Below are 24,423 nucleotides of genomic sequence, written 5' to 3'. Positions count from 1 at the left end.
GAACATGGGGCTCAATAGATTCCACTTTGGTAAGTGTTGACGTCTTTATGCTGAACCCCAACACAGACCTAGTGGTATTCATTAAACCCAGGGCGCACTCTCTCCTAGCCACAGAAGACTCTGATGGCAAGAATCAGAGACAGGCCTCTGTAAGACAATGAAAGGCATCAATAAGGAACATTAGAGGGTCTGAGCCCTCACTCGGGCTGGAGGCTCCAACAGACCCCAGAAGGGGGGCCAGGCAAGTGGGAGCCTCCAATAAGCTGGACACGTGGGAGCCCAGAGGAGTCAGGCAGCCTCTCTTTCAGAGCCATGATCCCAGCTGTGTGACCCCTGGACTAATGCTTTCCCTCTCTGAGCTGCAGGTTCTTGTCAAAATGGGAATGGTAATGCCCTATCCCATTCCACCCTGCTTGGCCCACAGAATGGGTCTGGCCTGAGGCGGAGGCTTCATTGCCTCAGAGTTGCCTCACCTTCGGCCACTTTAAAAGACAACCTCCGTCATCCACCACCGCTGTGGTGGGCAGGCAGACCTCCGTGCTGGGCCCAGGGCTGCAGACCCACTAATACCCAGCCCTGCCCTCCAGAGGGCAGAAGTGCCAGGAAGAAGTCCTACTTCAAGCTCCACTGCACCCAGCAATACCACAGGAAACGGGGCTGAGAAGACTTGGGGCCTTGGGAAAAGAGGGATTCCTGGCCTGGATGAAGGGGAGTCTGGTAATAATGACAATGACCAGGCGACCACGGCAGGCCGATGGAGTGCTTCTGCCACCCCTAGAACCGTGTCCCAGCCCTTCCCTGTCCCTCTCCTTCAACACCGCTGGCCAGGTGAGCAGCACAGCTATCCCCCGCATGGCTGGGGAAACTGAGGCTCACAGGGCCAAGGATGGAACTGGTGAGTGCAGAGCCAAGTCCTGTCCTCAGCCCCTGCCCCCACCCCCAGGCCCAACAGGGCACGAGGATGCTGGCCAGGGCCCCCTGAAGCAAGGCCCCTCTAGACCTCAGTTCCTTCCCCTGTGAAATGGGGGCAGCAAGACCCCCACCCTAGCCGGTGAGCACCAGAGGAAGGTGGCACGGGCAGTGGAGGAGGAAACATCCCGAAGGTTCCACACGGAGCCGAGGCGGCTGCGAGGTAAAGTTGGGGCGCGGGGGTGTAAGGCGAGAGAACGAGACAGATCTCTCAGGCTGGGGCTCCGGCGCTGTGATATTTTCCCCGGGTTGTATTTTTAGATGGACTACTTTCTCTCCCCTCCCCCTGCCTCAGTAGGAGGAAGAACACAGAAATAGCTGGGTGTGCGTGTCTGAGCAGCTATATATAGGGGCACAAACCCTGCTACCCAGGGCTTCTCCCACCCCCTGCCCCCTGGAGCTGGAGCCAGGAAGGAAGGGCCACAGCAGGAGGGGAGGGCGGCAGGAGGGGAGGGCGGTGGTGGGACAGGGACCATCCTCTTGTCCCATGGCCACAGGGTCTGCTCAGCTTCTTCCAGACACCCCCTCTCCCTGCACCCACCTGTGTGCACACATGGATGGCCACACACACATCCCACTGACCCAAGTCCCACAGCGTGCTGGAGAGGGACCAGAGCCACCAGCAAGTCCAACCCAGAGCTCAGTTTCCACATCAGCACGAGGGGGAGAAGGTCTGCACCTGCTTCATGGGCAAGTGTGAAAATGAGAGAAGATGAGGCATGTGAAGCCCCCCATTCTGTAAGGAGAAAGAGATCCACAAGTTCCCGGGACTGGAGGTTCCCCAGAGTCTCCTACCGCCTCTCTTGGCCAGAGCCTTGACAGGACCCAGCTCCAGCCTCAAGGTCAGGGGCTCGTCCATCCCCCCTGCCCAACACTCCACCCTGGCACGTCTCCACAAAGCCCATGCCTGGTCCACGGCAAGTGGAACCAGCTGCTTCCCAGGCAGCAGGTGGACGCTGTAGCCAGCCACCTGGGGTGGCGGCGGGGGAGGGGATGGTGACTGAGACTAAGGCCTGGCCTCCTGCCACCCTCCACTGGTTGTACAAGCCATGGCAGGAGCATTCGACCCCACACTCCATCCTCTCCACTCATGGCAGGGCTTCCTCCTGGGTGCTGAAGCTGGTCTGGATATGCCCAATCTAGAAGCAGGTGTAAACGAGCTTTGCTGCCTTTCTACCCCAGGACCTGAGGGGGACAAAGAGCGCTGGCTGGGAAATCTCAGGGACTGGAGTCCAAGTTCCAGCTCTGCCCTGTGAGCCTCGAGCTATGGCTTTCACCATCTACACAGAGCAGTGTTCTCAGGGGGCCTCTCAGGTGCCCAATCCAGGACTCTGAGTGCGGCTGACTCCCCACAAAAGAAAGAACATCCATCCATCATCTTGTTTAACTCTCAAAATTCCCCTACGAGAAGGAAACCAGGGTTGTGTTACAGATGGAGAAACTGAGGCCCAGGGAGAGGAAAAGACCTGTCTGGGTTGCACTGAGAGCAAGTGGCAGAGCCTGTTAGCCCACTGGCTCCCCAGCCAGCCCCCATCAGAGGTAGGACCTGCCCCTGCCAGGCCTGGGAAAGCCAGAACATCTGGGACACCGGGGTCAAACAAGTGGCTCATAACCTTCCTAAAGAGTCCTGAGGGCTCATGAGGGAGGTGTGCAAGCCAGCTGTACACAGCTGTGTTGGTGGGGGTGCGTGGGATCAGCCACCCCGTCGCCACTCCTATGCCCATTCCCCAGCCATTGAGTGTCTGTGCCAAAGTACGCAACTTCCTTTCTCTGGCTCTAGAGTCCCATTTGGCTTTCTAGGTTCAAATCTCCACTTGGCCACTGGGTTTTAGCCCAGAACTTCCATCTGCTGAGCACCCAAGGTGAGAACTACCTCTTGCTGGCACATATAGGCCTCTGTGCCTTCATTTAAGCCAGGAGAAGCCAAGGACGTGACGGGCCAAGGCCCTGAGGTGCCCTGCGGGTGACCTTCCGCCCATAGACAGGCGTCTGGTGTTGACTCCTTGGGCCCCGGGTCCCGCTTAAGTCCTCCAGAGTGGACCGCCGCAGGGTATCCACAGCCGCCCTACTGCAGGACTCCTGAGCCCAGGCAAAAGTCCCAGCAGCCCTGAAGATGGATGGATGGGGCCAAGGCCGGCATCTCTGGGGTGGTTCACACCACTCCCATGGGGCTGCCCGCCCCCGCCCTGAGGCAACCAGGCTTGTCCTAATTGGTCTGAGTGCAGCAGTGCCCAAAGAAGGCAGGATGAGGAACTCAGGTCCAGGGCAACAGCCAGCCCCCAGGAGGAAAGTATGTGAGCCCTGTTCTCAGTGGACTCATACACCAGCACAGCACAAAAGAAGTGAACTTGAAGTTGCTGTGACCTACATTCAGTTTCTGGATCCCCAGTGCTAAAGAATGAAATTGGACCCTGATCTCACACCATATACAAACATTAACTCAAAATGGATTAAAGACCTAAACGTAAAGATCTGAAACTATAAAACTCCTAGAAGAAACACAGGGGGAAATCTCCATGATGTGGGATTTGGCAATGATTTCTTGGATATAATACCAAAAACACATGCAACAAAATTGAAATTAGACAAATGGAACTATATCACACTTAAACGTTTCTGCACATCAAAGTAAATCATCAACAGAGTGAAAAGACAACCTGTGGAAGGGGAGAGAATGTCTGCCAACCACCTATTGAAAAAGGGCTGATATCCAGAATATACAAAGAATTCCCACAACTCAACACCAAAAATCAAGGAACCTGATCAAAAATGGGCGAAGGCCTTGAATACATGTTTCTCCAAAGAAGACATACAAATGAGGTGGAGGGGAAGGAGTGCCCTCAAACTGAGCCTCTTCAGAGAGGGACTCCCAGGTCAGGGCTGTGTCTCCTCCCCCAGACTGGGCCCCCTCCCTGACTAGCTGCCAGCAGAGAGCCTCTGGCTGCCCTCTCTCCCTACCCACCCAGCCAAGCCTGCTGGTGGTGGATTCTGCCGGGGGATTCTGCCCAGGGCAGACACTTGGGATAGTTCCTCTCCAGCGGTCCAGCAATGAAATGAACACTCAGCCTGCCAGGAGCCCATTCATCATGGCCACACCATGTGCCCACTCGCCCAGGGCGGGGGGGTGGGGGGGGTGTGCCAGGGCCCGTCTCTGAGTTTCAGCCCCCAGAGCCTGCCCAGTTCCCAGCCAGACTGCAGACCAAAGCGTCGCTGAGAACTGGGGTCCAAGTGATGGCCCCACATGGAAGAAGACTTCTTGCCTCACTCCTGTCCACTCCTTCAGCCTCCAGGGAGAGAACTCAAGGGGCGGCTCAAGCTCCAGCTTCGAGGTCAGATGGAATGCCTCCCACTTCCTCTTCTCCCTCCCAGCCATGCATACTCAGGCAGGTCTCACCCTCTCTGAGCCCCGCCTCCTCCGTCTGTAAGGTGGGGGGGGGGGGTCCTGTTATTCCCTCCCCAGTCCTCAGGAGGTGCCAAGGAGTTAGTGCGCACCAAATGCTTGGAATATCATGGACGCATAATAAAAGGTGGGCCCCTTCCCTTTCTGTGGAATCCGGCTCTCTGGGTTCAAATCTCCACTTGGCCACTCGAGGGCTGTGTTGCTCTGAGCAAGTCACTTAGCCACTCTGTTTCAGTTTCTTCAGTAGAAATAGCCTGAGGGGTTGTGGTCAGGATTAAATAAATAAAGATTTGTAAAATGCCTGGAACAGTTTCTGGCATCCGGGAGGCACTCTGGAAGCATCAGCTGGGTTTGCTGCTGGTATGCTGTTGGTGTCCTATTTCATCGGCCCTTCTGAGGTCTGGACTTGGCTGAATATATGCCCAGACTCTGAGCACTGAAGAACCCATCCGGTGCCGTTCCTAAAAGTACCATCTTCCTAACCCTCCTTCCCTGCAAGGCTTTATGGAGCCCCTGCTCCTCTGGGAATCCAGGCAGCATTGGGAGGGAGCAGGAAAGACTCCCCCTGTCTTTGGGGTGTTGGAGGGGCAGTGGGGAGGAGAGAGGAGGTTGGCACCTCCAGCAACCATCCAAACCCATGAGCACCTGCAGATCTGGACCACAGGAGAGTGTGCAGAAAAGCCCCAAGGGCTGAGCTAGGCTCAGGGCTGAGAGTCGGGGAGGCCAGGCACAGGGAGCTGCAGCCCAGGCAATGGGGAGACGCTGATAGTTCTCGAGGTGAGAAGTGGAACAGCAGAGCAGGCTTCAGGACCTGCCCTGCACATGTACAGCCACAGCTGAACAGCAGACCCCCGGGGTCAGGGGAACTGAGGGGCACCAGCAGCAGGAGCTGTGGCCCAGTGCCAACCCCACATTGTCCTTGCCCTGTGCCCCAGCATCACTTTTGTGCAGAGAGGGGGGTCTTCCTGCCTGGAGCTGGCCAGCCCCCTGACCCAGATCAAGCATCTGACCCCACTCCCTAAATCCGGAGCTTCTGTGGGGCACAAATGCTGTCCCCACCATGGCCAGCCAAGATTCAGAGGGGAAAGAGCACCCTTCATCTCCTCCTGTCTCTCAAGGCCAGACAGGCCGGGTTCAAGGCTGGCTCCTTCCAGCTGTGCAGCCCTGGGAAAGTTATTCAATCTCCCTGAGCCCCAGCTTCCTCGTGCCCATCCATAGGGCACAGTTAAGGAGGAAGTGGGTAGTGTCTTTGGAACAGTTGGCACATAGGAAGTACTCAAAAGTCCCCTCTGGACCTCAGTTTCCACATCTGCAAAATGAACGTTAAAAGAGATGGCCTATGAGAGCCCTTTGGCACCAGATGAGATCTCTGAGTTGGGCCCAGCACTGCCCTGGAAAAGGGGGCTGGGGGTGGGGATCCCAACAGGATCAGGCCTGCTTCACTGTTCACCGAATTCAGTCTCCCTCAGCCCAGGTACCAAGTGCAAATGACACAATGGAGGCCTCCCCCCAGACCCCAACCAAGCACTCCCAGGTACTTTGTCCTCAACCTCCCCACCCCGCCCCCCAGGCTTCCATGTGAACTTCTAATCTCAGGACTCCTGTGATGAGGAGGGGGCTGTGGCTGCTTTAATCCAACCTGACAAGTGTAAGGAAGCCTGTCAGGTCCCATTCTCCCAGACCCCTCCTGGAAACCCACTGCCTCTGGGGACCTAGGCAGCTTAACTCCCCAGGAGGGAGGGAATCTTACAGCTAATGTTTCCCTTTTTGCTCTGACCACCAGGAAGCACAGGGTTAAATATGCAACCCAGCATCTAGCCATATGCATCTGTGCCCTAATGTGCCCCAAGCCTTTTCTTCTATGTTCTATGTTTTCATCTATGTTCCCCGCCCTGGATTATGTCTGTCTTATTAGTATCCTGTGTGTTTGAAAGCCCTCACAAATACTTCATGGAATATGGTGGGTATAAATATGTACATGGTTAATATGTAAAATGGCCCCCCTCCCTACCTCCCACAGAGCTGCTCCCCTATTACTCCTCGGCTAATGGGGAACTTGGTGCAGAAGGCCCAGAGTGGGAAATGGAGCAAGAGGAGATAGAGGCAGACTTCAGCCTTGTCCCTCTTGGCTCTGGCCTCTAGTGCCACAAAGGAACTGGGAGGGCCCCGCTCTCATTCTAGAACATTCCACAGCCTTGCTAAAAACATCACTGACAACTATGACTTGAATTTGTTGAGAGCATATGACCTAGAAGGCATCACTGCTAACGCAGGGTGTGAATGCTCCAGCTAATCTTCTAACTACCCCGGGGGGTGGGGTGGGGGGGGAGGCGGTTCTACCATCATGCTAACTTTTCCAGATGAGAACACTGAGGTATACAAAGCTTAAGGATCACGTTGACACAGGTCACACAGCCCGCAAGTACCGGAGCTGGGGTCCACAGCAGGTTTTCTGAGGCCATGGCTCAGGTCCTTACCAGCGACTCATACTGCCCCAGGCCATTGAAAAGACCTGTGACTGAGGGCGGACAGGGCTCAACATGACATCCCAGCCTGAACCCAGAGTCCAGTCCCTGCTCCACACCCACCTGTCTGTGTCCTTCTGTCTAGACCTGCCCAGGCCTCCCCCTCCCTACAGCTTTATAAGTAGGCATCAGGCTTAGCGGATGGGACAGGATGCATTTACTCCATAAGTAGCAAGGGGGGCATGAACAGCCAGAGGGGATCGCCAGATACTCTGGGTTAGCAAGACCAAGGGACAAAGACCCAACTTTGATATCACAGTGGTGTGAGCCCGTTCTGAGCCTCAGCTTCCACATCTGTCATATGGCCCACATCCTGGCTTCTTGGGGGCATTGAGGGACTCTCCTGAGGGACAGCCTATGAGCAAAACCAGAGATGGGCCCCACCAGCCCTGAAGCTGAAGCTGGAAGCTGAGGCTCAGAATGGGCTCACACCACTGTGATACCAAAGTTGGGCCTTTGTCCATTGGTCTTGCTACCCCAGAGTATCTGGCGATCCCCTCTGGCTGTTCATCCCCCCCTTGCTACTTGTGGAGTAAATGTATCCTGCCCCATCCCCACCACGTGGGTCAGAATCGTGCCCATGGCTGCTCAGCTGTGTGACCTTGGAGGAGTCACTGTACCCCACTGGCCTCCATTTCTTTAGCAGCAAAATGAGGATAACAGAACAATTTTCACTTACCCGTACCTGACATACAATGTCTTAGCTACTAATTATCTTTATTATCCCTGAGCAACCCCCTTCCTGACAGGATGACTGTTTGGGGGGCTGGACAGAACCATAGGAGGCATGTGAGGGAGAACATGCCAGGCCTAGGTACCAGGCTCCAGGACAAAAACTGCCCTCAGGTGCCAATACTGTATGTAGGCAGCGGTTCAGAGCCTCCCCCTGCCCTCATTTCTCAGAAGGCTTTCTGCTGAGGGGGTGGGCGGCACATCATGGAACAGTCCCACATGTACAGGCAGCCAGGACCGCGTGTGACCGCTGCCCTGGACAGCCAGAGCCCAGGAGGGCTGGGGGCAGCTACTTTGGGGTGGCCTCTAGAGGGGGACAAACTGAACGGAGGGGCCGTCCGCATGCAGGCACGGAGGAGAGGAAAGTGCGTCCTGGGAAGGATGGGCTATGCCCCCGAGAGGGAGCCTGAGAGAGGCCCAGCCCGTGGCCCCCCCACCACAGCCCCGCCAGGTTTGCCCACTGACCTGATGCAGCCCCAGCTCCCACTCCCCATGCCAGCTCCTGCTCACCAGAATGGTAGCGGCTTCTCAGCCGCCAAGGGCTGCAGCTCTCCGTCCCCCAGAGTCCTGCAGTACCTCCCTACCGTGCGATGCCCCACACGAGGCTCTGGGCACGCACAGCTCGGTCCATGCTGTGGAGTAATGTGAAAACACGTGTTTTCACATTTATTGAGCACCAGCCGCGCCAGACTCCCTCCTTGGCCTTCCTTGCCTTTACCCCACACGCCGGAAGGATGCACCGTTTAGTACCCCTTGTAACAGATCAGGAAATGGAGGGGCATGGGTCACACAGACAGGGGCAAAGCCAGAACTCCAGCCCCTTATCTCAGGGAAGCCCTGCCCCGGCTCAGTGTGCCACAGGGCTCCGCCCGATGAGGGTGGAAGGCCAGGTAGCCCCACCGGGAAGGCTCTGCGGCTTCCCACCAGCTGCTGTCACTATGGTGGGCTCTAGGGGGGGGGCGAGCAGTGCCAGCCCCACCCTTTTCACCCCTCTGCTCAGCAAACCCACTCGGGCCCCCTGACACCAAGCTAGAAGCTAGAAGCCCTTCCAGAAATCATCCACTCGGCGAAGCCCCCTCAGAAATGGAGTCGGAGGAGACGTGGAAGTTGATGGGGAGGAGAAGCTGGGCAGAGGATGACCTGTCTGTCCCCTGAGACTTCTGGAGCCTGCCCCTCATCCAACCACATTCTCTAGGCACAGGAGGCATAGCCCCCAAAAGGCTGACTCACCACAGAGCACGACCAAGCCTCTGAGGCCAGTAGCCGGCCACCCAGAGCAACCACAGCCTCAACCTGGACTGCCCACCCACCCCCAACAGACAGGCCCACCTCACCTGAGGGGCCCACAGCTCTGCACCCTGCTTCCTGAGGGGCCTCCAGGCTCCCGAAGCCTCATTCCTGCTGGTGCCTGACCCAAGCACCCCCAGGATCCCAACAGCTGCTCCCTAGGGGGTTCCCCAGCACTGGGAACCCTAATCCCATCAGAGGAGCCACCCTCCTACTTTCCTCCTGAGAGCTCATCCCCAAACCTCCTCACCCCTATCTTCACCCTGTGACTCAAAAGCCCCAGGAATGTGGTTGCAGGAGGCCAAAGGCAGCTCCAGAAGATGGGAGATGAAAGGGGCTGGCAGAGAGAGGGCCGAGGAGGGGAAGACACTGGGCCTGGAACCTGCCCCGCACACACCCTTGCCTCCCTACCTCGTGCATCAGCCCCAGGCAGCAGCTGCTTACCTCACGGGCACACACAGGCTCAGGGGCTCATGAGGGGGATGCCTGCAGAGAGAAGGGAGGAAGGGACGAGACAATAGTTGGATGAGGAACCTGCAGACTCACTGCCCATAGGATCCATCCTGCTGTCAACCTCAGCCCAGGCTCTGCCCAAACCCTGGAGTAGAGGGAGACCGAGGAGACCTGCACGCCAGATGGAGCACCAGCCTTCACTACCCGCACGTGCCCATGGCCGGGGGACCCCTACCCAACACATGGGGCCAGGGAGACTGTACTCTGGCCCCTGGACACAGCACTGAACCTTAAACCCTCCCTCCTGGGGCCAGATACTGTGGTCAGAAAGGCACCTCCAGGCCTTCACCTTTTCCTCTGACTGGGACCTGGAGCTCAGTGGTCTGGCCCTTGACCCTGGGCCAGTCTCAACAGGCTCTGATTTCCCCCAACACTGCCAGCAGGTACATCGGAGTCACCTGGAAGGCTTATGAAAATACAAGTGCTGGGTACTGGGCCCCCAGCCCCCTAAATTTCTGCTTCAGCAGGTCTAGGCTGGGACCTGAGAATCTGCTCCCAGGTGATGCTGAGGCTGCCATTTGGGGATCACACTTTGAGAACCACTGGTCTAGACATGTCCAGACCACAAAGCACACAGCACACATCCTCAAGGAGCGCATAGGCTAACAGAAGAGATCACACACACGGGCGCACACACTGACAAAACGTGGCCTCAGCGGGAAATGTGGCTTCTACCCACTAAGGAGAACTGATAAGCAGTGAGGTACAGGTTGGTGCAATCATGGAGGACTGCCTGTAGGAGGTAAAGACCTCACTGTCCACCTTTACCTGTTGCAGTTTCATTATACAAACAATACTTGAAACCTCTTGGTAAGAGCCTCAGCTACAGGCTCCTATCGAGGAAACACTCCTGGTCACCTCTCCAGAGGTCCCGACCACCATCCCTCTGGTGTGAAACCTTCACCACACACTTACCCACACAGAGAGGTACACCAGGTGATGATACAGCAGGGAGCAGACCCTCTGTGTGGGTGTATAACTGTGTTCCTCACCTACCAGTGGATCTGGGAGACTGCCTCTGTCCATGCAGAAAGATAAGAAGGGTCCCTGCTTGTGTTCCCTGAGTGCCGACCAGATGCCCGATGCCACATGCCACACTTTATGTATGAATCCCCTTAATTTTCATGATGACCCCTACGGTCAGCTTAGCTGTGTAGATGAGCAGACCAGAGCACAGAATGATGGTTGGTAATGGGACCGAGAACCCTCAGCCTAACAGGGCGGCCGCTGAAAAGACAACCCAGCAGCATCCACACTCCCGATGGAGCCCAGCCTGTGCTGAGTTCCCTGCGGTGCCACATGGGGGCGGGGGGGGGGCTCCACATAGGAGCATACCTTCACCTGTTTAAGCAGACCCCCGAGGATGGGTGCTTAGGAGCTCCTGGTTTCTATTTCCAACCTTGCTAGAAAAAGATACCCCTCCTCCTGGCACATGCACGTGAGTACTGCTTAAGGGCAGCTCAAAGGGTGGACAGATTTTAGATTTTGGTACTCCCCGTCAAACTGTCCTCCAAAATTGCCTAACCTGATGCCCAGCTGCCCTTTTCCCCCGGGGGAACCCTTACTTTGTTCTTACTGAGAACAGTTCGCATTTACTGAGCATCTACTACGCACCAGACTGCTAATTTCCCCGTTCTGCAGGTGTAGCACGGAGCATTTAGGCTACCTGCCCAAGGTCATGAAGCTAGCAAGAAGCATACAGAAAAGCGTCATTATTGTGAAGGAAGGGAGGGAGGCATGGAGGGAAGGAAAGTGGGAGGGTCCTTGATCCCACATACCCTTCATTTTTCTGCTCCCTTTCATCGCAAAACTCAAGAACTGTCTCTACCAAGCACCCAGGCCTCCACATCCGCTCCCGTTTTTCCCCCGCTTCCTTCTCCAGCTGGGCTTCCGTCCCAACCACTCCACAGAACTGCTCTTATCGAGCTTCCCAGAAACCTCTGTTTTGCCAGACCCGGTGGTCATTCTCTGACACAGCTGCCTGCCTCCTCCTTTGGGAAACACTTTATGTCTGGGCCCCCAGGACGCGGCCTCTCCTGGTTGTCCTCCCACGCCTTCCTCCCCTCCCAACATCTGAGGCCCCACGGCTCACCGGGGCTCCCTGCTCTCTCCTGTCTACTCACCCCTTGGCTGGTCTCCGCGGGCCATATGGCTTTCCGTCCCAGCCATGCCCCCGATCTCTTCCCAGCCCCAGCTCTCTCCGAGTGACAGCTGCCATGTCTGGAGGTCTCTGGGTCACCTCCGCTTGCTCAGCCGACAGAACTGTCCAAAACAGAATTCTTCATTCTCATCCCCCAAACGACGTCTCCCTCGGCCTTGACTGCTTCTCTCTCACCCCACGCCCCAGGCCACAGCAAACCCAGTCAGCGTGGCCCCCGGGCACATCCAGCAGCTGCCCACTGCCCCTGCTCATCTTCCCCTGCCCTCTCCAGCCCTTGCTTGGAGCACTGCTGCCCCAGCCTCCTGCCTTGATGGGCCCCCTGCTCCCGCCCTGGCACCAAACTGTCCCGGCAGCCAGAAAACGCTACAGACCAGATCTTGTGGCTACCTTGCCATAAGCAAGGGGTTTCCAAGTTGCCCCACAGCCTGTCCACCACTTAGAACTTGCCTTCTGCCGTGTTCCCCCGAACCTCCCACACTGGCCTGTCTCAGGGTCTGTCCTTTCTGTTCCTTCTGTCCAGAAGGCACTTCCCCCAGACTTTCCTGTCATTCAGGTTTGAATGGGACCCTCTTCATTCCTTGGTCACCTTAGGGCAAATGTCCCCATGCACCCCAATCTTTCCCATTTTTCATTGTATTTATGCCCACCCAACATCATCTTGCTTCTTTATTTGCATCCTTGTCACTTTGGGGTCTCCTCACCGTAACATAAGCTCTGTAAGGCAGGGAGGGACTGAGTCCTTTTCGTCTGGCTCTGTTGCCACCTCTGTACTGTGTACAATACTTGGCACACAGTAGATGCTCAGTAAATATTTATTGAATGAGCGAATGAATAGGCAGAGCCAGCTCTATGGGCTCCAAAGCCTGTGCTCTCATTTCCCTACACAAACTGCCTCTCATCTGAAGAAATGGGGAGGCGCCGGAGGGCACACCCAGTGGGACTGGACCCTCCAGAGAAAGGCAAGTTGGTGGGCGCAAGGCTGAGCCAAGGCCAGCAGGCACAGCCGCTCCATACGGGGTAGCAGCGGGGCCTCAGCTCTCCCTGGGAGGACAGGCCCAGCAGCCCACGCCCCACGGGGGCCTGGGGCACTCACACCTGCCAACCTGTCCCATTCAGGAGAGAGCCTTGGGGGCAGCTGGCAACGGAGCGTGACGGGCAGGGGGCCAGGAGGCCTGCCAGCGGCGGGTGCCGCTGCCAAGCAGCCAAGTAATCGTGTTAGCCAGCGGAAACTGGTCCAGGGAGTTTTTCCCTTCGCCTCCCGTTTTTTCTCTCTCCCCTTCCCCCCTCCCTTGAAGCTGCAAGGCTGGGAAGATTGATCTTTGCCTGAAACGGAGGAGATAACTCGATATAATGAACTCCGCTGTCCCTCTTGCTGTTTGGAGCTTTTAAAAAATTTAAAAGGGCTGGGGACAAAAAAGCTTGTCCTCAGGGCTCTCCCCCCTACAAAAGCCCCTGCCCCTCTTCCAACTCTCCACCTGCCTCCTTCCCCCCTTCTTTTTCCCTTGGGATGTCTTGATGGAACAAAGGTTAAAAATATCCCCTTTCTCTTGCAGGTTTTAAAAATAATTTTGTTGAGGTCAGGGCTGGATCCACCAATGGTCCTGCCTCCCGTAGTCTCCGCCCACGTGGCGGGCCCCACTCCTCAGAGCCACCAGCCAGCCTGGGGGTGACCAGTCGACTCAGTCCACCTGTTCTCAAAGCATTTCCAAAGGGAGCAATCAAGGCCGGGCCCGCCCACTGAGGTGCTGCCGGAGACTGCTTTTGTCCCACCAAATAGCTCTTTAAAGACCCCCCTAATGACAAAGGGAGCACAGTGCCAGCTGGGACCCAGTCCTTGTCCCCACCTCAGTGGAGGCCTGTGCCTTCCCCCATCAGCCCCACTCTCCACCAGCCTGGCAGCCCTCTAGCCTGGAGCTCCAGGGCTCTGTGCCCCTGCAGACATTCACATATTCAACCAACATTTACTGAGCACCTACTCTGTGCCAGGCACTGGGCCAGGAGCCAGGAATCCAGGGGACAACCAAATCCCTCTGATTCCTGCCTTTAGTAGCCTTACATAAAGCCTGGTGGGCAATCCACGGTCACATGGGAGAGGGGGTGCGCCCTGGGATAAGAGTTTTAAAGGAAAGGTCCTGGGACTCTGGACACAGACAGTGGTCAAGGAGGACTTCACGAGGAAGTATTCTTAAAGCAGAGATCTGTAGGACAAGTAGGAGACCACCAGGCAGGGGCCAAAGGGAGGAGGAGAGCTATAGCCATTATAGGGAGGGTCTGCTCTCAGGAACACGGGGCCCAGTATGGGCGTCTCCCCTGGTGCTCTCTGGCTGCAGAGGGAGGGCAGAGCCCAGATTCCTTACCTGGCATTCAACGCCCTTCCTAGCCTCACGGGCCCCAGACCAGGAGTTGTTACTCCTTCTGGGCTCCTTACCTGGCATTCAACGCCCTTCCTAGCCTCACGGGCCCCAGACCAGGAGTTGTTACTCCTTCTGGGCTCCTTACCTGGCATTCAACGCCCTTCCTAGCCTCACGGGCCCCAGACCAGGAGTTGTTACTCCTTCTGGGCTCCTTACCTGGCATTCAACGCCCTTCCTAGCCTCACGGGCCCCAGACCAGGAGTTGTTACTCCTTCTGGGTTCCCACATTAGCACAATCACACCAGCCTGCTGCTGGATATTACAGCCCTTCCTACCCCCCCCCCCGCCCCCACACACAGGCCATGCGGAACAATCTCCTTGCGTCCAGAGCCCCATACAGAGCCAGGAGTGTGTGCCAAAGAGTAGGAAGCAACTGGGGACACCATCAGAACTTTCAGACACAGATCAGTAAGGCATAAAGGCATCAGGGAGAACTTCTGGAAGACGCAGGTTAAGGCTCAAATAAATATGGATTGGGGAAACAGACAGGGGAGCCCAGGGCCACAGAGACAGAGGTTCAGGTAAAGGCCTGAGGAGGTGGCCTCCAAAGATGGAGGCCTGCCTAGGCTGATCTCCAACCTGCAGCCCCTAAGAAGTCAGGATGGTGAGGGGGAAACTGAGTCTCAGAGGGAGGAGCTGCCTCCACTAAGCTATGCAGCCTGGCAAGCATGACAGAGTTCTGTCTACAGGTGGCAACAGTCTCTCTTGTCCCCATAAGCAGTTACTGCCACCATCACCCCCATCGCCCAGAAGAGCTCACAGACCAGAAGTCGGGCAACTACAACCCCAGGTGGCTAATGGAAGGGGGTAAGGAAGCAGGAGACACATGAAGGCGTTCTGCAAGAAGGAGATGCTTGCTGGGCTGGCATCCCAGGGCTGCATCCTCGGCAAAGCCCCAATAATGCCTCCTACAGATTTGCTTCCTTGCCCCTCAGGGGTTCTAGCCCAGCTGGGCTCCTGGGAACATGGCTCTACCCACCCAAGCCTGAGCCCTGAAGGAGCCAGCCTCCTCTCCACCCACTACATTGGTCCAAAAAGCTGTTCTGGGAACCTCTTGGAACTTGTCCTGGCTAGTCTCGGGTTTTCTATCATCCACTTTTCAGTCCTGATGACCCAATTCTTTCCAGCCCCCTTGGGTTGAGGACCCAACAGAGGCTAAGTAAGGGCTTTTGCCCAGGAAGGCCCCTGACTGAGCCTTCCCTGGGTCCTCAGCTTAAGCCCCCATAGCACGCAAGGAAGCCCCAGAAATAGACAACACTGGCCGGCCACTCTCCCCCAAGGTCCACCACATCCAGCAAGAAATGGAAAGATACAACCTGACCTTGTAGTTCTATAACCAATGGGCTTGCCACCTTGGCCTCCCTGGTGGAGCCCATTGGGGCTACAGGCTCTCCGGGCACCAGGGACAGCTGGAGTTGTGCGAAGCTCGGGTTAATGGGCCCTGCCCTGCCCTGGGGGCTAAATCTTCAGTCCCTATGAGGATCAGGGAAGCCTCTCCCAGAACACGAGGATTCACAGGACCTTGGCTGTATCCAGAGAGGAGGGGGTCTTCAAGGGAATTGGGGTTCAGGGGGAAGGGGAGAAAGTCTGGCAGAGAAGAGGGGCAGAGAGGGGCTTGGGCCATACCCAGGCGACAGACCCCAAATATCAGGCAGATGGAAATGCTGGGCACCACCTTCTGTGCCCGGAGAGCCATAGGCTGATCTAAACAAAGAAGTGCAACTTTCAGGCTGTTACGTAGCCAAACGGGAGGCTGGATGGAGGGCCTGCTCCAGCCCAGGCAAGCCAGAGAAGCTGCCACGGGCAGGACTGGAATCGAGCGTTCTCTCCTAAGCCTCTGAGTGGGGAGAAGGCGGGGGGGGGCAGCACCCCCACTGGCTTCCCCAGCAGACCAGCCTGTCTCCACACCCTCTCCTTCTGGGGGGCAGTCGTGGCAGACAGGGCCTTCCCAGAGCCACCCTCTAAGTAGCTGGCACACAGCTCACATAGCATCCCAGCCATTGTCTGAGGGGGAAACCCAGGCTGGGTAGAAGCCACAGAGAACATGGTTCCCAGCATAACAAAGAGAAAAAGCCAAATGATCTGCACACCCATAACTCTAATTCAGCCCAGTGGAGTCGAGGTCACAGGGCAAGCAGGGGAACCAAACTGCAAAGGGTGACAAGCTGCTCTGAGGACAGTGGTCCCACACACGGCATCACCTTCAGCAGAGACTGGAGGAAAGGGTACCACCTGGCCGCAGGGAGACAGGAAAAGAGATGCAGGTGTAAGGAGCCTTAGGAGTGGAGTGTGGGCTCTCCAGAAGCTTGAGAGAGAGCACGCGTGAAGCATGGTGGAAGAATGGAGAAAGACCCCTCCGTGGTGCATTGGCAGGACACCCAGCCCATCACTGACCGCTCTGGTAGGGAATGGGATCGCTGGACAGCTGGACTGGAAGGGCAGGGAGGCTGGGGGAGCCTGCTCCCCCAGCTTCTCTGCTGCCTTGACTCTCTTGACTAGCCCCCTCCCTTCCCCCATTCCCCAAACCTCCCACAAATTCCCCAAACTCCCTGCCAGAAGGGATCTCCATAAAGGATTTGGGAAACTCCCTTCTCCCCTCTGGGCTCCTTCCCTCCTCCCCTCCATCAGTTGTGACCATCACTAACACACCTCTACTCACGGCTCCCAGGGGGCCGTGGGGAGCCCTGGGGCGGGGTGGGGGGCCAGGGGACAGGAAGGTGAGGGTCCTCCCTCTCCTCTGTAAAAGAAGGAGCATGACCTGATCCCCCAAGATGGAGGTGAAGGCTAAGTGGGTACAGATTCCTGCACACGTGGGCAGAGCTGAGGCTGCCTGAACTCCTGCGTCCTGCCTGCGTCCTGGCTAAGCGGAGCCCCAGTCTAAAGAGGGTTGGCAAGGTTGGCCCCATCGCCTCAGCAGATAGAATCTCCTCTGAGCACAGATGGGGAATGATTTCTTTTCCTCTCTCCTCTAGGAACCTTTAGACAGTCAAATTATAGTTTGATATAAAAGCAGAAGCAAAGACATCAAGTTCAGGAGTTATTCTCATCTTAACGACCAAGCGGGGAGGACTGGAGAACGCAAGAGAGAAGATAAAGATGGGCGGGGTCTCGACAGTGGGAGAAGAGGGGAAGCGAGAGCCTTCGGCTCTGGGCTCTAAGAGAGAAGAGCAGCAAGGCAGGCAGCTGGTAGGTATTGCAAGTATCAAGGCGGGAGGGGAGTGCTGCTGGGGGCCAGGGCAGGGGCCCACCCAAACAGGCACAAAAGATGGAGGTGTGAGGAGCTGGGGAAGTGAGCACTGGGAGCCGCACCAGCAGTTAGCCGCACTGGGAGCAGCAGCCAGTCAAGTACCAAGTAATTTCTGAGCACCTACTCTATGCCAGGCCCTGGGGGTCCTCAGGGAATGAGACAGACAAGGTTCTACCCACAAAGGACTTGGAAGAGAACACACTAGGGTCAGAGCCTGGGTGCAACACCTCAAGGGAAATCTCTCCCCTGCTTGGACATTAGACTCCACAGGCAGACATCAGGAGCATCCAGAGTAAAGAGAAGAGGCGTGGAATATAATGGGCTCTGGCCTAGATCCGGAACCTTCACCACAAGCTGTGTGTCCATGGGCAAGTCCCTTCCTCTGAGTCTCGGTAAGAAGAGCAGCTAACTTTTACTAAGCACTTACTATGTGCTGGGCATTATTCTAGGACTTTAAAAATACACTCATTTCCTCAGTATAACACCATGAGGTGGGTACTACCAGTATCCCCCTTTCCTTGGAGGAAAGCAAGACACAACAGAGAGGTTGCCTGCTTTGCCCAAGGTCACACAGCTAGGAAGTGGAGCAGCCAGGATCCACAGTGCAAACAGCCTGGCTCCAGAGCTTGCACCCGTCATCAGGAACACCTGATTCAGAGGCTGCAGAGGCCCTCAGTCTGGTTCCAGGCATCCCTTTGCTACCTAGAATCATTGCCCCCCCCCTTCTGTCTTTGCCCACAGAAGTCCTAGTCACTCTCTGGAGTCCATTCCAAATGCTCTCTCTGCAGCGAAACGGAATGATCCCTCTCAAGATTAAGGAGGATTCAGGCTCAAAAAGATGAAGGGGCTTGGGGTGCCTCGGTGGCTCAGTGGGTTAAGCCTCTGCCTTTGGCTCAGGTCATGATCCCAGGGTCCTGGGATCAAGCCCCGCATGGGGCTCTCTGCTCAGTGGGGAGCCAGCTTCCCGCCCCCCTCTGCCTGCCTCTCTGCCCACTTGTGATCTCTGTCAAATAAATAAATCTTTTAAAAAAAAAAAAAGATGAAGTGGCTTGTCTAAGGTCAGGTAGATGGCTGGGGACAGAAGCTGCCATATGCCACATGCCTCTCACAACGATAGCTGTGGGAGTACACTGTGACTGACGGTCAATGTCAGGGTCACCTGATGTTTCCTGAGAAGGATGTAGAGCACCCGAGCCTGAAAGAACAGAAAATTACAAAAACTGGGGACAGGTTGGGTCAGCGGGTCAACAAGCCCTGCCCGGGTGTCCTCCATAAGGAACAGGGATAAGCGAGGGACCTCCTCCCCTTTGGCCCATGGTCTCCCAGGCCTCTTCCAACGGCATGCTGAAAGCACCTACTCTTCTCTCCACCTGTCCAGTGCCTGCCCAGCTATTTTTAAAGGTCTAGAACCAATATTGCTACCTCCTTCAAGAAGCCAGCCCTGATTGCCCAGGCAGCCCTTAGGGCACCCTGAACCTGCAGCCGGCTGGAGCAGGCTGGAGGGCAGAATTGCCTCCATGCCCCCTGGGTAAAGGGCATTCAGGTACAGGAGCTTGGTAGGGGTGAGGGGAGTCCTCTTGGAGGAAAACAAGGCACCCTACCCCGCAGGAAGCTCAGGCAAGAGCCAGCCGTGCCCTGTGGCAGCAAGGCTAACACAATGGATAACACTACTCAGGAAGAAATAAATCCCAAGGCTCGTGCACCAGGTGACCTGGGCGAGAGGGGTGGGCTGGGAATCCATCTTAGAGGTGCTTAATGAGTGTGCCAGCCTCATACATCTGCCTCCCACCCCTCTCTAGCGCCTTATGCTCTGAGCCCACCTCTACCACGAGGTGCAGCCCCTTCCCCAAGCTTTCTTAGAATCAAGGATAGGGGTACAAAAGACATCCAGACCAAAACTCCCATTGCACAGATAGGAAAACTGAGGCCCAGAGAGGACAGAAAATTACCCAAGGTCACATAGGGAGCCAACTTCAAAACTTGAACTAGAACCCAAGCCTCTACCCTCAGATCATGTGGTCCCTCCCTCAAGGCTGCACATTCTCCAGGGGCCTCTCCAAATCCCCTCTGCGCTCAAGCTCTGCTGAGGCCTCAAAGAAGAGCTCCTGTCCACTCCCATCCCTAGGCCCAGGCCGGCTCCTCCACAGCACTGATCCTAGATCCCTCAGTGCCTCTCTGTCCCTCCACTACTCTCGACAACACGACCGTGTCATGGTGGGCACCCCTTGGGTAGAACCAAGTGGGTGAGTCAGGGCAGGTGTGCAAGCAGGCCCTTGAAGGGGGTTGGATAGTCTATGTTAGGGACCAGATAAGACCCATCTCTAGGGATTCTTCCCTAGGATCCCACCCCCGGGTTCCCTCCCCTGGGGGTTCATCACGCTCCCTGTGCCCGTGTTAATTACCCTCTACCCAGTGACCACTCACTTCCTAGAAGAGCAGAGGTCAGCCTGGTCTGCCTGCCTCAAAATGCCCAATTCCCAGGCCAGGCTTCCACAGAGCCGATGAGCAAGCAGCTTGGAACAAATCCCTCAATCAAATTAACGAGAGACGCTGACCTGCCTGTGAACAGAGCAGTGGGAGCCGCGGGAGAGGGGTGGGAGAGAGAGATGGAGAACAAGGCCCACACATGAAATAGGAGCCAGCGAGCCTCCCCCGCCACCCCCGCCCCCTGCCCCGCATCTCCCCACAGCTGCCACCATGCCTGAAGTGTCACCATTAAAGGGAAACATCGTTCCACTGGGGTTCACAGGCATTAAAGCCTCCTATTAAAGGGAAAACATCCCAGAGAGAAACTGTACCCTCAGCCATTGTCCATCTCCACGAGTCAGCAGAGGAAGTGTGTGAGGGGAGGGGGAAATGCCAAGAACCTACTATGTGCCAAGCACTGGTGGCAACACTGAGGCTTGGGGGTCAAGTGCCTGGACATATGTCGCTTGGCCTAAGAGTGGCAGAGCTAGGATTCAAGCCCAGGCGGGGACAGACCCAGAGCCAAGCTCTCTCCTTCCACACAATCCAGTCAGGGGTTATGGCTGCCTCTCTCCTGAGCCCTCCTCTGACGGGATGAGCTCTGGATCGCCACCCTCAGCCCTGTGGGGCCTCAGGGCATAGCTTCACTGGGACCCCAAGTGTACACAAACCAGGACACTCTGAACTCTCCCAGTGACCCGGCATTTTTCCCACTGCCCCACCTTCTGGAAATGCCACCTGCACCCCCACCACAGGACCACCAAGGTTTACGCTGAGGAAAAGCAACTGTCTTTGGAATCGGGTGACCCAAATTCTAACCATGTCCCTTAACTTCTGTGGGCCTCGGTTTCCCCTTCTGTAAAATGGAGAGAGTAACACCCACCTTGCAAATTCAGTGCAGGGATTCCATCAGAGATCTGGAAGAAGCCCAGCACAGAACCTGGCACAAGGTCAGCCCTCAGGGTAGCCCACTCTGCCTCTGGGTGCAGCCACCCATCTTGACTTCCTGCAAGAGCCCAGCCCTCCGGGTGGTCCTGGAACTCTAAGGTGGCTGCTATAAGGGGAGGGCTCAGGCACAGTGAGCAAAACAAGGAGAACAGAGGAAGAAGCATTGGGTAAAGAAAGGCCAGGTCCCTACCCTGGCCTGCCAGGACAAGGTGTTGGCCCCCAGTCCCAGCCCAGTTTTCCCTGGAGGCGCTAGAGGGAAATCCTGGATGAGCACCAGCCTGGCCCACTCCAGGACTCTCCTCTGAGGACCCTGCCTTGACCTTGACCACAGGTAGCACTGGCAGAACACAGGCACAATGCCATCCAGGAAGCACAGTTCCACACCCCGTCTCTGGGCTGAGATCCTCCTTGAAGCTCCTCCTGGGTCCTCCCTCTCAATCCTCCCACACCCTGGCCCCACAGCCCAGAAGAGAAGACAGAGGCTCAGCAGGGCCGCCAGCCTGAGTCTCACAGCAGAGCGAGACCTAGAGCTAAGACCTCTAACTCCTAATCTTGTTCCTCCAAAGCTATCCTTCCCCAGCCCGGATGCACCTAGGAGTCTGGGGCCTCACCCAAAAGACTTCCTGAGGAGTCTCCTTCCTGCTTCCACAGCCCTGTGTGGGCCTCCTCACTGCAGCTCCTGAGGCTGCTCTGGCACTCCTGGGGCCCTGCCAGAAGCCCACCCTCAAGCCATCTCATGCCTCTAGGCCATCTACCCACCCCACCCCCACCCCCACCCCCACCCCACCACCCTTACCCCAACCCCACCACCAGGGGATCTCCTGAAGAAAAGGGGCAGGACTCCCGCCATTCATTGGCCATCAAGGGAGTCGCTTACTTTCTCTCTGCCAATGAGCTGAAAGCAATCCAGGAATATCAAGAGAGGTTGAAACCCAGAGGACTGGCCAGCTTGGGAGGCTGGTGATGGGAGTAAGGAGGTACAGGAAAAAGCACTCAGGGAGCACTGGCTATGGGGCAGCCTCGTTCTAATTTAATCCCCCCAACAGCCCTGGGGAGGGGTATACTATGCCCACTTCACAGTAAGGAAAAGTGAGCCTTTCTGAGCTTAAAGCACACAGCTGAGTTTGGATCTGAACTCAGTCTGCCTGACTCAGGCTGGGGCTCTCCCCATTGCTTCCCTTGCCTCTGTCCCCCACCCCGAATGCCGAGGAGACGCAAGCATATGAAGGAACTATCCTGGAGAAGGAGCTGGGGCCATTTCCCAGATTTCCCCTTGGAACAGCCTTGCCAATGATCCCTTCCTCCCTGCCCTCAGGGTCAAAGGCTGGGCTGGCTGACCCCAGGGTGGGAAGCGCCTGCTGCCTTCCTGTGGGGCTGTCTCCCTCTCCCTCCCTCTCCATTCTCACTAGCAAATGAGTAAGAAGAATAGAATTACAGTTTGGCTACACAAGACACAGAATTAGCAGGATTAAATATAAATAGCTATTAAAAGTGTCTTATAATTAAATTCATTTTCCAGTTATTTGTTTTACACACACACACCCGCCTACACGTGTGCACACACGCACGCGCTCCCATCCTCAGCTCCACACAGAGTGGGAGTCAGGGCCCCAGCTGCTCTCCAGCCTCCTCCCTGCTGTTGTCTTCTTCAGAGTTCCGGTCCGGCCCCTCCCGGGCTTCTCCTTCCCTCCTCCCCCGCCCACTTCCGCTTCCGGTGTGGGCCCCCCAGCCCCTTGCAGAAGAATGAAAACCACTGTTCCTGCTCTTCCCCAGTGCTGAGCCTACAACAGGCCAGACGCGTCACACTGTCACCTCCTATATTCCACCCAAAGATATTTTTCATTCAATAAATATTTGCTGAGCGCCAAGTACTTAAACATGCACAGTCAGATTTATTCTGCGAACCGACACTCATTCCTTCATGAAACGACTACAAGCCAGCGCCTGGGAAGAGCTAGCCATACTTTGGCCCACCAGAGCAGAGCCTCTGTCCTTGTGGAACCCACTCCAAGGAAGCCCAAGCCGGGGGTCAGGGCGAGGTGATGGGAAAGATACAAATGCCACCTGATTCGGAAGAGGAGGAGGTCAGGAGGGTCAGGGAAAGCCTGGGGGAGGGGTCTGATTCATCCCACTGTGAGCTCCCCAAGGGCCCAAGAGTGCCCCATCATCTCTGTGGGATGGAGGAGAAGCAGTGGAGACGCAGAGCAGAGACATCACTCGGGACTGTCAGCCTAAAGGGACCTGAGCCGGGTGTGAGCTCCATCTCTGCCCTCTTTTCTGCGGTGCCCTCAAGGGGCCCCTTCACCTCCTCCGGCCTTACGTTCCTCCTCTGTAAAATGAGGATAAACTGAACCCCATCTCCTTACAGTAAAGCAGTAATTACACGTTGAGAGATTTGAGCTGTGCCTGGCACACAGTAAGTTCAGTAAGAGTTAGCGGCTTTTGTGATTACCATTATTACTACATTATTGCTTGTACTATTATCCACCTCGCCTATGGAGCCAATGAACCTGGGGAGGAGAGAACTTAGAAAAGGCCTCATAGAAATGGGAAGGATCATAAGACCATCAGAGTTGGGGGAGGGGAGGCCCTAGGAGGAGCACAGTGAAAATCTATGATGCGGCGGGGGGTGGGGTGTGGGAATCACCTCCAGCTGGTCCCCAGAGAGCTTCTTGCAGAGGGGATCAGGGCTTCAGGCCTCTCCACCCCAGCCCCCTCTTGTCTGCTCATTGGTCTGCTCTTTAGCTCCTTCCCAAAGGCCACAGGGAAGCGCCAGCCCCAGAGCCTAGCACTTCAAAACCTTTACCCTTGGGACGCCTGGGTGGCTCAGTGGGTTAAGCCTCTGCCTTCGGCTCAGGTCATGATCCCAGGGTCCTGGGATCGAGCCCCACATTGGGCTCTCTGCTCAGCGGGGAGCCTTCTTCCTCCTCTCTCTCTCTCTCTGCCTGCCTCTCTGCCTACTTGTGATCTCTCTCTCTCTGTCAAATAAAAAAATAAATAATCTTAAAAAAAAAAAAGAAGCTTTAGCCTTTGAACCCAGGCGTTCAGCAGGCCTCCACTGCCTCCCGAGCCCTACAAGAGGCCTAAGAAAACTTCATTCTCCTAAGGGGTCAGATGGCTGAGAGATGGGACACAAGTCCAGGAGGAATAAGGTCTGACACCAAGGTAAGGGCATGGCCCCAAGAGATGAACCCTAAGGCCACCAACACATTCTAAGTCTCTGCTGTGCATCAAGCACTCTGCTCCGTTGTTCGACTCAAGCCAAAGAACCACCCTCTCAAGCAGTGGGGATTACCATGGCCCCATTCCTCAGAGGAGGTGAAATGCAGAGAGGTCAAGTGCGACTTGCCCAAGGTTCCACAACCTGCAACTGGCGGAGCTGGGGACAGAACCCAGATCTATCTGATTCAGGCTTTTCCTTATCCCAGCCTGCCCCTAGGAGACAACATTCCTGGAAAGCTCTGCCTATGTGCTTCCCCAACCCCTCTCCTTTTTCCACTGTTGCCCTCAAGGCAGATTGTGACCCCACTGGCTCCCTGCAGAGCCCCATACTCAGCCAGCCCCAGGAACACAGCAGTAAAGACTTTTTGTCCTCAAAGTAGCCAGCTGAGCTAATTAGCAGAGACTCCATCCTTTGCTCAGTGAGGACATTATTTCATTATCCAAAGCCAAACACAGCCCCACGGTGTCCGGCAAATACATCAGGCAGCTGCAAATCGATGGGCAGCAAGAAGCCTGCTCTGGCTCGGCCTCCCCACCGG

The 24,423-nt window shown here is 56.2% G+C and overlaps 1 protein-coding gene across 4 annotated transcripts in view; it reads right to left on the bottom strand.

Moving 5' to 3' along the window:
- LINGO1 (leucine rich repeat and Ig domain containing 1) overlaps positions 1 to 24,423 on the bottom strand; it is a 190,066-nt gene that overhangs the window by 105,612 nt on the left and 60,031 nt on the right. Inside the window, exon 3 of one of the 4 annotated variants that reach the window (XM_082735961.1) lies at positions 9,358 to 9,399. The exons of the other annotated variants lie outside the window; for them this stretch is intronic. The gene's annotated coding sequence lies outside the window, so the exon portion shown is untranslated. The remainder of the gene's footprint in view (positions 1 to 9,357; positions 9,400 to 24,423) is intronic. 4 annotated transcript variants of the gene reach the window in all.

Source organism: Mustela nivalis (assembly GCF_964662115.1).
Source record: "Mustela nivalis genome assembly, chromosome: 6".
NCBI lineage: Eukaryota > Metazoa > Chordata > Mammalia > Carnivora > Mustelidae > Mustela > Mustela nivalis.
This window is presented reverse-complemented; position numbering and strand designations above follow the sequence as displayed.